This window comes from Malus domestica, chromosome 10, assembly GCF_042453785.1.
Source record: "Malus domestica chromosome 10, GDT2T_hap1".
NCBI lineage: Eukaryota > Viridiplantae > Streptophyta > Magnoliopsida > Rosales > Rosaceae > Malus > Malus domestica.
The window spans coordinates 25,995,309-26,010,852 of record NC_091670.1 but is presented as its reverse complement, the minus strand read 5'-3'; the positions used below and the strand labels follow the sequence as shown (position 1 = coordinate 26,010,852).

The 15,544-nt window shown below is 36.7% G+C and overlaps 1 long non-coding RNA gene across 1 annotated transcript; it reads right to left on the bottom strand.

The window, feature by feature from the left end:
* Positions 1-13,087: 13,087 nt before the first annotated feature.
* Positions 13,088-15,300, bottom strand: LOC139188430 (uncharacterized). The gene is made up of 3 exons (XR_011571845.1): positions 15,154-15,300; positions 15,007-15,065; positions 13,088-13,363 (listed from the first exon to the last, which is right to left on the bottom strand). It is a non-coding gene; the product is annotated as an uncharacterized lncRNA (long non-coding RNA).
* Between the last annotated feature and the right edge of the window lie 244 nt (positions 15,301-15,544).

Sequence of the window (15,544 nt, the reverse complement as noted above, 5' to 3'; positions counted from 1 at the left end):
TGTCGAGACCAATTTTCTCGACCAGGCTAAACCAATGGATATACCTGATCTAGTGTTTGATTTATCAGGGCAATTTGACGCAACTCACCTAGATGTTTCAGACTTCATTATGGAAAGGGGGAATGAAGTAAATCGGTTCGACTAAATCGTTTATGTTTGATGTACTTTTATTATGCTGAACTTGTTGTCTAAAACTAGTTTTTCAGATTCAATAAAAATGGCATGTAAATTTCCTGTTATAAATTGTTTATTAACTGTGATTCCATTTACTCAGAAAGCATGGATAAAAACTGTGGTTATTCTCAGAACATGAGAAATGGCGGAGATATTTGTCTTGCAGACAGTGCAACCACACATACAATACTTCGTGATCGAAAGTATTTCTCAAGCTTAATGCTTACAAAAGTAGGGGTAACAACAATATCAGGACATTCAGATGTGATTGAAGGCTCAGGGAAAGCCCAGATTATGTTACCAAATGGAACAATATTGTTCATACAAAATGCATTGTATGCTACTCGATCTACTCGAAATTTGTTGAGTTTCAAAGACATACGTCTAAATGGATACCACATTGAAACGAAAAGTGCAAAAAATGTGGAGTATCTATGCATTACCTCCAATGATACCCAGAAGCGTATATTGGAGAAGTTGCGTGGTTTTTCGAGTGGATTATATTATACATACATAAGGACAGTTGAATCACATACTATCATGAACCAGAAGTTCATTGATTCAAAGGTTTACATGCTTTGGCATGACCGTCTAGGTCATCCAGGATCCACCATGATGCGTAGGATCATTACCAACTCTAATGGACATCCATTATTGAGCAGAGACATTGCTATCTCAAATGATAACCCTTGCAAGGCTTGTTCTCAAGGGAAATTGGTAATTAAACCATCACAACTAAAGGTTGATGCTGAATCCCCATCATTTCTACAAAGAATTCAAGGGGATATCTGTGGACCTATTCAACCATCTTGTGGACCATTTCGATATTTTATGGTTTTGGTTGATGCATCCACCAGATGGTCACATGTTTGTCTCTTGTCTACTCGGAATGTAGCTTTTACGAGACTTCTTGCTCAGATAACTAAGTTACGAGCACAATTCCCAGATTATCCCATTAAATCAATCCGACTTGATAACGCTGGTGAATTTACGTCTCAAACCTTTGATGATTACTGCATGACATTGGGCATTGATGTTGAACACCCTGTTCCTCATGTCCATACTCAAAATGGTTTAGCAGAAACATTGATCAAGCGGCTTCAGTTAATAGCCCGCACTCTGATTATGAAAACCAAATTGCCAGTTTCTGCATGGGGACATGCCATTCTATATGCTGCATCATTGGTTCGATTGAGACCTATAGCCAACCACCAATACTCCTCAATACAACTCGTGTTTGGACATCAGCTAAACATTTCACATTTATGAGTTTTTGGTTGTGCTGTTTATGTGCCTATTGCACCCCCGCAACGCACTAAAATGGGACCTCAACGTAGACTAGGAATTTATGTGGGTTTTGATTCACCATCTATTATTAGATATTTGGAACCCTTGACAGGTGATATGTTTACAGCTCGTTTTGTTGATTGTCATTTTGATGAGACAGTCTTCCCATCGTTAGGGGGAGAAAAGACCGTTCCAGAAGAACGGAAAAAGCTGACATGGGTTGTTCCCACCTTGTCTCACTTTGATCATCGAACCATTCAATGTGAAAATGAAGTGAAAAGGATCGTTCATCTTCAATGCATTGCCAATCAAATGCCAGATGCATTTAATGACGCTATGAAAGTGACAAAATCGCATATACCAGCTGCAAATGCACCTGCCAGAATTGATGTCCCTGTTGGACAAAATAAAGTGGCAGCGAATGATTCATCTGGTGCACGCCTGAAGCGTGGTAGACCACCAGGTTCAAAAGATTCAGCCCCTCGAAAGAGAAAGACGAGGGCACAACTGAATCCAAATGAAATCATTCAGGAAGAGAGAGTAAATGACAAATCCACAATTCATGACTCTGGACTTCCAGAAGAAGAAAATGGCCTTGAAGAGACAGAAGTACATGAAAGCAAAGAAATCTCCATAAATTATGCATGTACTAATGAATTGTGGGATCGGAATGAAATAATCATTGACGATATTTTTGCATTCGCAGTAGCCACTGAAATCATATTAAGTGATGATAAACCCCGTAGGTTACAAATGGGTATTTACAAGGAAACGCAATGAGAAAAACGAGATTGCTAGATACAAAGCACGACTCGTTGCACAATGCTTTTCACAAAGACCTGAAATTGATTATGAGGAGACATACTCTCCTGTAATGGACACAATTACGTTCCGTTACTTAATAAGTTTGGTGATTTTAGAAAAACTTGACATGCGACTTATGGATGTCATCACCGCGTATCTATATGGAGAATTAGATACTGACATATATATGAAAGTCCCAGAAGGACTTAAGTTGCCTGAAGCAACAAACAAACCACGGGGTATGTTCTCAATCAAATTAAGGCGATCACTATATGGGCTGAAACAATCTGGGCGAATATGGTATAATCGTCTCAGTGAGTATTTGATTAAAGAAGGATATATCAACAATGTCATATGCCCTTGTGTGTTCATTAAGAAATCCAACTCTGGATTTGCTATAGTGGCAGTATATGTTGATGATATGAACTTAGTTGGGACTCCTGAAGAGCTCCATAAAACTGCTGAATATCTGAAAAGCGAATTTGAAATGAAAGACCTTGGGAAAACCAAATATTGTCTAGGCCTGCAGATCGAGCATTGTGTTAGTGGAATTTTGGTCCATCAATCAGCTTACATTGAAAAAATACTGAAGCGATTTGGCATGGACAAGGCTTATCCACTTAGCACCCCAATGGTCGTTCGTTCTTTAGACATTAAGAAAGATCCATTCCGTCCAAAGGAAGATGATGAACTGGTCCTTGGTCCAGAAGTACCATATTTGAGCGTAATAGGTGCTTTATTGTATTTAGCACAATGTACTAGACCAGATATAGCTTTTTCAGTTAACTTGTTAGCCAGGTACAGCTCTGCTCCAACAATAAGTCATTGGAAGGGAGTCAAAGATGTCCTAAGATACCTTCGTGTGACAACAGATATGGGTCTCTTCTACTCAGACAAGCCCACAAATGAACAAATCCTTGTTGGATAGGCAGATGCTGGTTTTCTTTCCGATCCGCATAAAGCCCGCTCACAAAATGGATATGTGTTCACTAATGGAGATACTGCAATTTCATGGCGATCAACGAAGCAAACGCTAGTTGCAACATCTTCCAATCATTCGGAAATAATTGCTCTACATGAAGCAAGTCGTGAATGTTCTTGGTTAAGATCAATGATCCATCACATCCGGAATTCATGTGGTCTACCTTCAAAGACAGACACTCCAACTGTCATCCATGAAGATAATGCAGCCCGTGTCGCCCAGATGAAGGAAGGATTTATCAAAGGTGATAAGACTAAACACATATCTCCAAGATTTTTCAGCGCACATGAGATTCAGAAGGCTAAAGTTATTGAAGTCAGACAAATCCGTTCCAATGAAAATTTAGCAGACTTGTTCACCAAATCTCTACCAAAGTGCATATTTCAGAAGCTGGTGCAGGGAATCGGATTACGTCAGCTTACAAATTTGAAGAATGCAGAATCAGGGGGAGATCCAATTCAGAGGGAGCATCCATGATACATGCATGTTGTACTCTTTTTCCTTCGCTTAGGATTTTTCCCACTGGGTTTTTCCTATCAAGGTTTTAACGAGGCAACATAAGCATGCTCAACACCATCCGGATAAAGTTGTACTCTTTTTCCTTCGCTATGTTTTTTTTCCCACAGGGTTTTTCCAAGCAAGGTTTTAATGAGGCAACTGATGTTGATATGTGGGCATCCAAGGGGGAGTGTTGTAAATAGTATAATATGTATGCCCACATGCATACAGTAAACATGTCATATGTTTAACAGTGTTTTTGTTTGTTTCCATGGTGATGCTCTATAAATAGAGCTTTACGAATGTTCAACAAAGCAGAGAGAGAAAAAAGGAAAAGAAAAATATCTAATAGCAATAATATACATTACTTCCTCTGCAACAGCTTGTGTTGGTATAATACTCTGCAACTGCTTTGTTCCTGTCCCGAATAAAGGTTATCTCTCTATAACTTTTACATTTTTATAACAGTCAGGATGATTAATCAGATTTTAAGGCCCTTGATTGAAGCTAAAATTCAAGTGTGAGATACAGTGTAAAATGGTGTGGCAAAAATTGTAAATAATTTGTAATAGTAGGTTACTTATATTCTCATGTGGCAGTTTATTTGACTTTTGAATTTTTGTTGGATGTTCAATTATATGTAGGTTTATATTTAGAAATCATGATTTTTTTTTAGAACCAATATCTAAAGAACCCTTAAAAAAACAAACTTCCTTCCAAAGTAGGGACTTCGAAAGCAAAAGTACCCACTTTTGATATTAAAAAGGAATAATTTTTTTAATGCAAAGATAAACGCTCTTTTGTAAGAGATAAAAAGATTTCAAGAAGACAAATTTGAACTTTATTTCAATCGTGTCATAACTGGCCCAACAAACTAGGTGTTAATTTTTGTGTATTTGCTAGATTTGATTTTTGAACTATAGTTTTTATTTTGTTGAAGAAGATATTTTATATAAAATGAAAAAAAGTATCCCAAACTTAGATTAACATGAAAGTTTATCCATTTACCAAACGTGAGATTTAAGAACAAAACCGTCATCTTAGTAGTCTTCGCATGTAAATTACCATCCATATTCTCACATGAAACATTAACAAGGTTGGGTAAACTAGTAGAAGTACAAGTATGAATTTGGTCATCAAAGAATAGTATTTTGCTACGAATGACACTGATAAAGTTGATTCGAAATCTACAGTAAAATATCAACAAATCTCAACATTAATCATGCTTCCAAAAATAATTGTCAATTTTTATAAAATTTATAATAATAGCCAAAAATTCGCTTAAAAAACCAATGCGCCCTCCAATTCAAATAAAAAAGAAACAAAACGCCAAATAGATGCATTTCATGTTCTTTCATTTTTGCTTTTTACACTTGTAGGGTTTGAGCATTCTCATATCCCACCCCCAAAATTTGACGTAATTGTTTTGATGAAAATTGTCATCAAAATAATGTATTGATTTAATGGCTGTTTTTATGTCTCCCAATGATTCTAATAAATTAATGTATTCTTCAACATGTGTGCTTATTGTCGCCAAACCAAAATGTATTTCAGTTTCCGCAATGGTGCAGTTGACATACATTCATGGTTCTTGGTTTCTTCAACAATGTGTTGTTTTGCAATGGCCGCACTGTTCTGCAATGGCCACTCTCCCTCCTCTCACAAAATAAGGGTTTTAGTTTTTAGGTGTAATTAGGTTTTAATTTTGAGGATAGTTGGTTCTATTAAAATAGAGTTTTTGCTCTATTTGAATAATTTCATAAAAATTAACATTTATAAATTTAGGAAACTTATTTGGCTATATACTATAAAATCTTGTTGAATGGAGCATATCGAAGGCCAATGCAAACGAAATAATATCACACCAATAGGACACAAGCACGATAATCGATACTTAATTATAATCCAATCATCAACATTCACATCATTTTTTTTTGTTGTAAACGATAAATTTGGTAAGAGTAGATGTTAGATTAGCAACCAATGGAGTTTGAACCCACGCTGTCATGCAAGGGCTCAACACATTTCCACCATTGTAGTAAAAGGCAACTTGCGTGCAACATCCACGCCATTTGGTTTACAAAATTTAATTTAAAAATTTGGTGTCTCTAGCATTATCCCAAATAATAGTGCTCTCTTGATTTGGGAGATGAAATATTTGCCCAACAATTCTATTTCACGGAAGGCAGCGGGAAAATTTTCCCGCCACCAGAGAACCCTATTAAAATACCCAAAAGCCCTCAATTGGCCATTTAGCCACTACTCTCTCTCTCACCTTCAAAATCGGCAACTTTTTATCAACTCCAAATTCCAAAGTTCTTTCTCTCTCTCCGCAATGAGTTCCTTCGAAACCTAAAGGACCGCTAAACCCAGTCTCTCTCTAACCTTCAAAATCGAAGAAACTCCATTTAAACCCAAAGCTTCGAGTTGCAGAAATTGACTCACTGAGCTCCAAAACCTTTGAGAAGCCATAACAATTCTGTCATAAGTTCTTATGGGAGCATACCCAAAAGCAACAGGCGGCTCATATCCAATCTGCGAGACGAAAGATCGATTCTTGGTCCAAGGAAAACCTGACTGAGACTTATGTTGGCACCTCTGAGAAGCTGCCGCAAAAGTAAGGTTTTGTGAATTTTGGTTCTTTACTATGTTTTCATATTTTGTTCTTGACATTTTTAGTGGATTTTGATTGATTTTTTTGTGTGGTTTTTTTTTTTTCATTCTTGTTCAGGTATGAGATTTTGAGTGAGTTTTTCAATTGCTTGATGCTTCGATTTGATTATTGCAGTTGAGGGGTTTGATGCCAAGTTTTACCAATCTTCACCAGAAAATTGAGTGTTTAACTGATAGGTGCTGAGAAAGGTTTCTTTTTAATTTGTTATTTGGTTTGGTTGGTTGCTGAAGAAATAAATTAGGCATAAAAAGTGACTGATTTTCTTCTTCATTTGGGTTTTTAGGAGGTTTACAATTAGTCACTTGGCTCAGCTGAAGTTTATTTTACCTGAGGTTATTGAGATTACGAAAGTGCTTGTTAAGGATGGGAGAACCATTGATATAAAGCCGGATATTCGTGTCACCATGAATGTTGATGCAGTGGAGAATGATGACAAGTTGAAATATGAAGGTGGTGGGCATATGCATTTGAGCAGAGCCTTTTGCCATTGGCTTGGAGAGATATCAAAATTCCATCATGATGTATACATCTTCCCATTTTCAGTGATACACAACTAACATGGTTTGATTTCTTAAATATTCTATGTTATTAAATCTTCTAGTAAGATTTGAGATTAATGGAATCTATTTTTACATTTGATGTTCTGAGCAATCTCTGACATTTTCGTTTGTTTGACTGGATTTAAAAGTTTGAGCTTATTCCTCGTTACACTTTTTCTAACAAGCTACTTAGTAGTTCAAGATTATGTTTTATCGGTTTAACATTGTTTTTCTTGAACTAATTTTTGAAAAACATGCAGTCTGAATATGGGTTTTGTGCTTTCAGGGTTATGAAATTCTAGAAGAAACTCTACCCCAACCATTCAATTGTGCAGAGCAATATATGCATCCAGATACGATTAAGTGTTCCTTATCATCATCTCCCAATTCATTGACTAGTGTACACACAGTTGAGCAACCAGAAGCATTTAAAACCTCCCTTCAAGGCGATGCAACTACAGATGAAATACATTCAACTCAATCTGAACAATCAAAAGAGGATTTGAATTCAAATATAAGTGAAATTCCTGATCCGTCATTGCCCACTGAGACATCATTTGAAGCACTACGACGGAACCACCATTGCCTCCGAGAACCAACACACACATAGACAGTCACCACCATCATAGCAAGATCATCACTTCATTTCCCCTTTCGTCCCTGTTAACTCTGGAACTGGGCATATACGACGGAACCACCATTTGCTCCAACGACTTAACTCGAAAACCCGACAAACCGATGCGAGTTCTTTGAGTTTAGGTTGTATCTTTGTCTCTAATGAGAGTTTCTGGGAACCCAGGTTATTCTTGAGCTGAAAAAATTGAAAGTTTTAACCCTATTCATATGTGTTCTTCTCATTTCCAGTTTTTCGGCGAGTTCGACAGCTTTCGAGCCATTTTCCAGCCACCTCGGGCCATAACCGAGGAAACCAAAGGTACCATCCTAATCTACACTTGTTTGTCTTTATTTTGGTAGGTAGATTGTAGGTTATGGTTGAGAATTGAGGTTGACCGGAGCTTAGGAAAGCTTCGACTTTCTTCTCCATTGAAATCGGTTAACCCGGCCTGAAAATGGGTCAAACCCTACCCGCAAAACCCAGCCCAATCCCTTAATTCGGCCCAAACCTTAGGCCTCTGTAACCAAGCCTAAAACCAGCCCAAGTCCAACTCTTTAACATGGGCCCAATCCAATAAACTAGAACCCAAGTCCAGTTCTTATGACTTGGTGCAACCCAAGCCTTTGGCCCAAACCCAAATGTGAACTGGCCCAACCAAGATTCTAGTCGGCGCGTGGGCGTTTTCCTTTTGCGGCCAACTTTTCGACGACTCAAATTGGCATATGGCAGTGCGTGGCCATCCTGGCTGTCGCCTCGTGGCGGCGCGTAGGGGTACCCAAGGTCCCCCTTTTGTTTTTTGATGTCCTGAATCCGTTTCCTGAAATTCAACTATTTTAGTATAGTTTTATTAATTGGTACCTTTATGTGCTGAGGTGCAATTGTTTATGGCGCTTATGTCCTCTTTAGTTTGCATGGCTTTTTGACGGTGAAGTATCTATGAGTGGACCCCTTCTAAAATGCATGATTTTACTATTAGAAATGCATGCATGAAAAGCATGATTTTATGTCTACGTTTTATGAAATTTTTATGAATAAATTGGTTTCACGCTTTATGAATTATCATGCTTTATCGACATTACATTCTTTGTGGTATATATGATTGATGACTATATACCTACTTATGAACGTAGTTTTACGATATGATATTTTAGTTACTGAGCTCCTATTTGAAAAAGATATATATATATATATATATATTAGAAATATTATGTTAATGTTTTTATGTGTTTACTTAGTGGTTATTCATACGATCTGTCTACGAGAGAATGATATTGCCTACGGACGAATGATACTGCCTACGGATGAACGGTTCTGCCTATGCGCGAATGATATTGCCTACGGGCGAACGATCTTGCCTACGGGCGAATGATATTTATATTGGCTTCGGCCGAATGAAGATATGTGTGTGTGTGTGTGTGTGTATAAGTTTCAACCGGGCGTAGGTTGATGGCTTCGGCCTAATGAAGATGTGTGTGTGTGTGTGTGTGTGTGCCTTGTACTACTACTACTAAGCACCCTATATACAATATATGTTTATGAAAGGTTTTATGGCATGCTAGGGTTTTTAGAAAACCTATTACTTATTATGCTATACGAGTTTTCTAAACCTGGGGGTTAGTACGGTTAAAGATTATTTGTTTTCGTATTACTTATATATCAATTTGGTCCTCTCATGTTTTGTATTGTGCCCTCTCAAGACTTAGAATCGAGGCGTACAATCCTGGTGTAAAGGCACTCTCGCATCGGCATCTTCGAGTCCTCGCAATGTAGGACCCATCCATTTGTTCATTCAATTTTATATTATTCCTTTTCAGTATCTCAGATTAGTTGTATGCTCTTAACATGATCCACAATTGCATATTCATTATAATTAAATTTACAAGTTTTATTTATGTCAGTTAATTGTTCTTAGTTCTCATGCATCCTAGTATGGCTTCGTCACATTTCGGTGTCAGCCAGCACGTGCCTACCCTGGTGTTTGGTGAATATTAGGGTCGGGCGTGTCAAATAAGGTATACCTTTCTCTCTTGGGGGCAGACATTTCTCTCTTGTATTGGCACGATCGACGCACCCAAATTCCCTTTTGGGGGCAGATGTTTCTCTGTTTCTCTCTTCAAGATTGATGCACCCGAACCCTTTTGGCGTTGTGCGTTATTCTAGCGGTGTATGTTCATCGTGATTTGTAAGAAGTTCCAAGCTCCAAAGCAAATATTAGGATGCAAAGATTGTGGTGGGTGGGATTGTTGATGTGGTGAATGAATATATATAGGGTTCTGGTTTCATGTTCACTAATCTTGCACTGAATAGGAATTATGTTTCTTAACTGCATGTGATCTCCTGTTACGGTCAACGTCCTCTAACTCTAATCCAATTAAAAAACGATATCCATCTCTGCTCACATGTCTAAATGGGATTTATGTTTGGACTCAAACACTTGTTTTTGTGATTCAAAAAACAAATTTCATCCCAAAGTCGGGACTTTGAAAACAAAAGTGCCCACTTTTGATGTTAAAAAGGAATAATCTTTGAATGCAGATATAAATTAGACTTGGCATTCGTGTCGTGTTTCCCGTGTTCGTGTCGTTTTCATGTCATACCCGATATCTTAACGGGTCGTGTCGTGTAACACCTGTTAAAATAAACAAATAAAATGACCCGACCCGAAATCGACCCGATAATATTAACGGGTAATATGACCCGACCCGTTACCCGTTAAGGAAAATATAATTTAAACCAATAAATAATTAAATAAAAAACATAATACTTTTTTTGAGTGAAAAAAAGGTTGAACCCACAATTGCTTGATTAGAACCAAAACACAAATCAATCTTCTAACCGTGCAAGAATGGTATTGCAGGCCACGACGAAGACTACTCTTGCTATGTGCCATCAGAATTACCAAAGCACCATAGCAATGATGGTGAGGAAGCTTTGTGCGGAAAAAAAGGGTTTAGGAAGCAATAAGTGAATGAAAGAAAAAAGGCGCGACAATAAAAATAAGAGCATAAATTATCTACTGTCAAAGGAATGCATGTGGCCCAGTTATTTGATTGGTGCCATTGACAAGAGGATATATATACGATTGCCATGCTTATAGGCATTGACAATAAAGGAGATCATATGAGACTATATGATTATGCAAGGGATCCCATTGCCCACCTTATTGTGAGTGTGATGCCATACACAATGGACATAACCTAGACTTTATAGAGTCTGCTAGAGCCAATATGTGTACACCAATTTAATTCACACCCATACCCCTGCTTCCAAATAGTCATATTATTTGTTGGTATGGTCTATAACGATAGATAATACATACCATATTGTCACATCCAAAACCAAAACATAAAAACACAATTTTCATTTTAAGTATATATTTACATATCCAAAATAAGAGCATAAAAAAAAAAACATTAGAACATTACAAAATATCAAATGTTCAAAAGATTTGCAAAATTAAGGACATTGGAACATTAGAACATCTTGCACATTTTCTTCTAATCAAACCCTTCAATTTTCCTCAATCACCATGGGAAAACCCTTCAATCTTCAAGAGTTATATTGAAGATGTTTTCATTGAGGCTTTCCACATTAGCACTCTCTTCCGCATAAACTAAACATAGAAAAATCAAACATTGTATGTAAACCATTCAAATTATGGGTACTAAAAATAATTATGAAAAGATAAAAACTATATACTACCTCCTTTTCCAAAAAGTCAATCTCGTGTACACAACAAAGCTTGAACCGTGTCTGGCAACAATAAAGTACGATATCGATCTAGCACTTTACCCCCAATACTAAAAGCAGATTCTGAAGCAACAGTTGAAATAAGAATTGTTAGCACATCTCGTGCTAACTGAGAAAGTATTGGATAATGAAAACGCTCCATTTGCCACCAAGAAAGAACATCTATATCTTGTCTTCTATCTAGTCTTTTATCATCCAAATACTTTTGTAATTCACCTTTTTCAACTGAGTTTGTACCATTGTAATTATTATCACAATCCTACATCATAAAAATTAAAAAAAATAAAACAGAAACATCATAAAAATTATGCTTAACCCAATTTCAAATATGATATTAATAATTTTAAAGTACTATGTATAAAAAGGAAAATACAAACTTTACGTTACCTCAAAGAGAGCATATCCTTCTCCATCTTCTGTTTGATGATTAGGCATTGAGTTCATTGGAATATTTGAATAATAAAGATGAGCAGATATTTCCGAGTACACATTAAAGAGAGCAATCAATGTGCCATGAACATTTTTATATTCCATAGAATTCACGCCATGAAGCTTTGTGTAAGCCCAATCCACAAAATGTAGCTTATAACGAGGATCCAAGATGATTGCAATTGACATAATCTAACTGTAGTCTGACCAATACTTCTGAAACTTCATGTGCATATAATCCCCCATCTTATTCATGAAACTATCACAATCATCAATGGTTGCCTTAATTTGAAGCTAAATTACGAACACTTTAGGGAAGAATAAATTTGATGTGGGGTACTTTGTCCCAGAGAATAAGCATGTAACATCATAAAAGTACCCCAAAAACTTCGAAATCTTCACCACTTTATCCCACTCTTCAGAAGAAGGACAACTTTCAAAATTTGAATCACTCAACCCTAAATTAATAAAAGCATATCGATAGAAAATGGCACTATCTAGCATAAGATAGGTTGAGTTCCATCTAGTAGGGACATTTTGTCTCAAACCTCTTTTACAATCCAATATCCCTACTTGCTTAACACATTCTTGAAACTTTAGTTTCCTAGCCTCAGAACCCTTTACATACTTGATGCATTCACAAATTTTTACCACCGAAGAATCAATTTCTTTAAGTCCATCTTGGACTATCAAATTCAAAATATGAGCACAACAACGCACATGAAAGAAGTCACCATTCATCAAGAGAAGACCTCTAATATTTAATTGATTCCTCAAAATGTTAACAAAACAAATATTTGAAGGAGCATTATCCAAAGTAATAGAAAATAACTTCTTCTCAATCCCCCACTCAGTTACCAACGCACTTATTTTCTCACATAATGCAATACCAGTATGCGGAGGAGGCATGTGACAAAAACTTATAATTCTTTTATTCAATTTCCAATCCTTGTCTACAAAGTGAGCAGTAAGTGCAAGATACCCATCAGTGCACTGAGATGACCATAAGTCTGATGTCAAACAAATTCTACCTTCAACCGAGCCTAATAAATTATGCAATGCTTGTTTTTCAGTTTTGAACATCCTCAACACACAAACTTTGATAGTATTTCGACATGGTAGCTTAATATCAGGACATACATATGCAAACAAAGCCTTGATTCCCTCATGTTCAACAAAATTAAAAGGAAGATTATGCTTGATGATTGCCTCTACTAATAAGCCACGAAATACCAAAGGATCAAACTTTTGGGAACACAATTCAGATGCTGACATAAACAGTTCAACATTATTTTTTGCAGGGCATGTATTCAAATGTCTTTTCATATTTCCTATCCCATGATGACTATCATCTATCATTACCTTCTTACAAGCTTTGCATTGAGCACGTCTTTTACTATCTTCAAAAATAGTATCCAATTTAGTGAAAGTGTTCCAAACAGGAGATCGAAGCTTTCGCTTACCTAAATTGATTGTTCTAGCCTTTTTCTTTGTAGAACTCGAATTTGTATTGTCTATACTTTCGCTTCCAAGATCTCGTTCCGTTCCCATTATAATCTCCACGGACTCCTCATCGGTTACTGAATCTGAATCTCTAGCATCCATTGCTTCTGAATCAAAATGGGTATAAATTAATTAATAGCATTTTAAACTAGTAGGATATTACTAGTGGGTTGTAGACTTGCAGTACACACACACACAGACAGACACACACAACAATGAGCTGCAGACTTGCAGTACACACACACACACACAGAGCAGTGAGCTAGCTGTAAAGAATATAATTTACATATGAACCTACAAGAAATTGTCAAGAAAATAATACTATTTTAATATATTGTTCAACCTTAAAAACATGTAGGTCCGTTCAAGATTGAAAATATAAAATGACGTTTAAATGATATACGAAAAGGTAGTGATTTTCACACTTCGTTCTTTTCATTATGCATTTATTTCTCTTTTTTATCAGTTCTAAGACTGGAAAAAGCAAGAAGAATGCATGGAGAGAAAGTGGCGAAAATATTTCCCAAAGTAAATAGTTGATGCAAATTAATATATAGACTTGATAATGTAGAATCCAATGAGAGAACACAGCTTCTTTGCCTTGGTTTTATGCATGGATGCGGGTCTGTCAAGCACTAATAGCACACACACTGGGTTGCAGACTTGCAGTACACACACACACAGACAGACACACACACAGCATGATCTAGTAGTTTAGATGTTAGCTAGATATGAAAAAAAAACTAATTCATACAAAAGAGTGTTTCAAAAGGTTGTGGAAGAATAGACACAGACACACACAACACACACACATAGCACATACACACACACACACACAGCGCACACACACACAACACACACAAACACACACACACACACACAGACTTGATAATGTAGAATCCGATGAGAGAACACGGCTTCTTTGCCTTGGTTTTATGCATGACTGCAGGTCTGTCAAGCACTAACAGCACACACACTGGGTTGCAGACTTGCAGTACACACACACACACACATAGACACACACACAGCATGATCTAATAGTTTAGATGTTAGCTAGATATGAAAAAAAAAACTAATTCATATAAAAGCGTGTTTCAAAAGGTTGTGGAAGAATAGACACAGACACACACAACACACACACAGAGCACATACACACACACACAGAGCACATACACACATCGCACACACAGACAGCACACACACACACACACACACACACACACACACACACACACACCAGATTTCATTCAAATATTGTTATCCTTACTCACAATTAGCTCAATACATATACAAATAAAAAGAGATTTTCGAACTTTTATTTTCTTCTTTGCACTCGCTTGTATTCTCTAGCATTTAGATATCAAGAAGCCCTAAAAATGAGTATAAAAGGAGAAAACAAAGTGCATGTGAAAATCACTGCTAATACTCATAAAAAACAACTCATTCCAAATTTTCAAGCATAAAATTATTTTTCGTAAAGTCATTAAAGCATCAATTTAAAAAAAAAAAAATTGAGATACACAGATCAGCAAAAGTGTCGAATGGGAGTTGTAACATGGGTGAGTGTTATCCAAGTTTTAGGTTTTAGATGTTTAATGCACAATTGAAAACAAAACAATCAAAATTGTACCAAGTGTAATCGGACATGAACGCATATCAAAACTGGGTGTTCAAAGTGAGGGAAAAATTGGGTGTCCAATCCCGATTCATAAAAAAAAACAACAATAGATGATGACAGCGAATTTCTTACCTAGACAATGTAACACTGAAGAGATCAACAAGAGGAAGAGAGGAATCCAACGCAAGAAGCTGTGTCAATCGTTCGTGGTCAGAAATGGGAAATATGAGTGTAGAAAGAGTGAAAAGAGAGAAAGGTTGAAGAGGGAGAAATACTTACATAGGAAGATGTCGTAGAATGGAAGACGAGAAGATCATGGCTGTCGGAATTTTGGAAGAAAGACGGCGGGAGAGAGGGGCTAGGAAGAACAAACGACGCCTCAGACGGGTTGGGAGAGAGGGTTACGGCCGGGAGTGGGGAGAGAATAGACAGAAAGAATTTAGGGCTAGGCAGTGGGGTTTTTTTTGTTTTGATCAAATCAGTCAGGACTCATATGGAAAACAATGGAAAATATGAGGGGTTTTTTTGTCCAAAAAAATTGTAATAATATAATTGAAATAGAATCCAACGGTACAGATTTAATCTCATTGATCTAACGGCTGTTATTTAAGTAAAGTCTTTAATAGTTTTTTAATTAATGTAGAAGTATAAAAAATATAGAAAAAAATAT